Raw genomic sequence first — 3,267 nt, forward strand, 5'->3', positions numbered from 1 at the left:
AAATGTTAGTCCATTGCCGAGCCGCTGTCTGGCCTAGATTCAAAATGGCTCGGAGCACTATGGGACTTAACATCTTAGGTCATCAGTCCCCTAGAACTTAGAACTACTTAAACCTAACTAACCTAAGGACATCACACACATCCATGCCCGAGGCAGGATTCGAACCTACGACCGCAGCAGTCCCACGGTTCCGGACTGCAGCGCCTAGAACCGCGAGACCACCACGGCCGGCTCTGGCCTATATGTTTAGGGCTTGAACTCTTACCCCAGAGGTCTCGGATTCCATTCCTCCACTGGCACTTTTTTCTTCTGTTTCATTTTTTTTTGTTATTCCACCAATTATTCAGAAAGTTTCCCAAACCTACATTATCTTTAACAAATTAGTTACATTATTGAATAAAAAGTATTTTCTTTTTGTCCAACAACACAATTCATGGCGGTGGGTTTTCCATTTTTCATTGTAAAGTATATACGGAGAATCATTGGGTTTTTAAGCAGAATATCAAATTCGATTGGGAAACAATCAATTTTTATACATATAATAATTATAAACAAGAACCGCAGTGGTAATTATCGTAAAAACAAACAAAGCAATAATTTTTGTGACATCTTGCATAACATATAAAAGCTGATTTTCTACAATCACACGGCGTTTTCAATAGATCTGTACAAAAATATGCTCCATTAACATTTACGAAAATGTTTTGAGTTTCTGATAATTTTGAGGCAAAACAGGCATATTGAATCATGTCTCGGAATATTGGTGACGATAACTGATGGTGAATAATAGAATGAATTTGTATACAGTCTTCCCGGGAATTAATTTGACGATTCTCCTGTAACAATGCCCTGCAATTTTGCAAGCAACAGAAGGGAAAAAAAAAGAGCTGGAGGATGAATCGAACCCGAGACCTCTGGCGTAAGGATCCGACCGCTAACCATAAAGGCAGACGGCGGCTCAGCAATGGACTAACATTTTATACTCATAAGGCACCTAAGAAACTTTGGATCGATTTTTCTCGGGATTTTCCGAGTACGTCCTAATATTTTAACCACGTGAGGTGTTACGGGTCATCTTTCACCACACAAAATTTCGGACAAATCCCGGACCCCACGGTCGTGTCGTCTCCTTGTAAGCTACACCTCGTCTAGACATTGGCAAGCCAGCCTGAAACCGGTAGAGGCACAAAAATTATTATGAAAAGAGACTTGTCGTATCGTAGACTAGAGAACGCTGTTCTACTCTGCTAGAGAGGAAAGAAATTATTAATGGGCTGTTTCTACCTGGCCAACGGCCTTGCCACAGTGGTAACACCGGTTCCCGTCAGATCACCGAAGTTAAGCGTTGTCGGGCTGGGCTAGTACATGGATGGGTGACCATTCGGTCTGCCGAGAGCTGTTGGCAAGCGGGGTGCACTCGGCCTTTGTGAGGCAAACTGAGGATCTACTTGAGTGGGAAGTAGCAGCTCCGGTCTCGGAAACTGACATACGGCCGGGAGATCGGTGTGCTCACCACATGCCCCTCCATATTCGCATCAAGAGATGCCTCTGGGCTGAGGATGACACGGCGGCCGATCGGTACGGCTGAGCCTCATGACCTGTTCGGGAGGAGTTTTTTTTTTCCTGCGTAAAGCCGCTTATCCCAGCAAAAGCTTCTGGCTGCACAGAATTGTCTATGAAACGATTACAATAATAGAGTTATTGTGATCGTTTCATAGCTTTGGTTACTGATAATAACTTGACACCAGTGCCTATGAGTTTTAATTTTTGCACTACAGCACTGAAGACGATCATTATGTGATTCAAAATCGATTTTGCTGTCAATAAACCATCAAAATTATGGGAAACGCTGACCTTCCTTGTAATTTCACGTATATGGTCGTTGTGCACACAGCACTCTATGAAGTCGCCAATCAATAACGTAAGGACATCACACACATCCATGCCCGAGGCGGGATTCGAAGCTGGGACCGTAGAAACAAAGTAATTAGACACAAATAATCGTGAATGGGATGTCAAGGGAACGAAGCAAATCTGTATTGGTAGGCAGTCCATAAATGATACATTAATTGCCAGTATCTATTCGGTACTTTTTTCCGCTTCTTTAATGAAATTGTAACATATGAATAGTTGTTATTGCTATTCACACAAGGCAGTTCAAGGATACACTGCGTAAAATTAACTAAAAACACTACACAGAGGCGTCTTCACATCTCATATTAAAAATTCAGCTCTTAGAAAAACAGTACTTGAATTCAAGCAACGAAATTAATAAATTTCTTACAGGTAATATATCTAGTATTTTCTTTGAGTCTTAACAGCTACAGCTTGAAACTTCCTGGCAGATTAAAACTGTGTGCCGGACCGAGACTCGAACTCGGGACCTTTGCCCGCAATATCCTTTCTTTCAGGAGTGCTAGTTCTGCATGGTTCCCAGGAGAGCTTCTGTAAAGTTTGGAAGGTAGGAGACGAGATACTGGCAGAAGTAAAGCTGTGAGGACGGGGCGTGAGTCGTGCTTGGGTAGCTCAGATGGAAGAGCACTTGCCAGCGAAAGGCAAAGGTCCCGAGTTCGAGTCTCGGTCCGGCGCAGTTTTAATCTGCCCGGAAGTTTCATATCAGCGCACACTCCGCTGCAGAGTGAAAATCTTATTCTAGCTACCGCTTACTTTTCAGGAACGTAAGAGTCAGAGTGTCCTTATTTACAGCAAAATTATCGTGAGTACGACCGATTCAAAGTTTCGACACGAGACGCTCTCTACTTACTGGCAGAGAGATGTGGAAGCGAAACAGGGTCGGAACACTCCAAGAGGCGTAACTTACGCACCAGAGGTGTATGTGAAACTTCGTACACGTGGAAGTTTCAAATTGTGTTAAAATAAAAACTGCAGTGTCTCTAAGGATAGCAAATAATGACATTTTTTTAAATGTGTATATATAATAGAGTAGGGAGAATACATGATTAAATTTGTAGGTGTTTTGGTGGTATACCGGGTGCGAAATTCAGTACAATGAGCTGCAACCTCTGGCAGCACAAACGCCTCTTACCTGTCGGGCACCGTCGAACTTGCATGACAGATGTGGGTACGTCATTCCATGTTGCGCGAACTCTATGCGAGAGTTCATCAATCTTACTAGCTGTCAAGTGGCGGCGTACCAGTCTATCGGCATCCCATTACCAGATATTTACATCTAGAGACAGAGCGAGCTCAGGAGAATACGCTGTCTAGGTCACTGCACGAAGCACGAACACGCTCTATATCGAGGTA

General features: G+C 43.3%; 1 pseudogene; it reads left to right on the forward strand.

The window, feature by feature from the left end:
* The first annotated feature begins 1,287 nt into the window (after positions 1-1,287).
* Positions 1,288-1,405, forward strand: LOC126250031 (5S ribosomal RNA; annotated as a pseudogene).
* Positions 1,406-3,267: the final 1,862 nt, after the last annotated feature.

Source organism: Schistocerca nitens, chromosome 3 (assembly GCF_023898315.1).
Source record: "Schistocerca nitens isolate TAMUIC-IGC-003100 chromosome 3, iqSchNite1.1, whole genome shotgun sequence".
Taxonomy (NCBI): Eukaryota; Metazoa; Arthropoda; class Insecta; order Orthoptera; family Acrididae; genus Schistocerca; species Schistocerca nitens.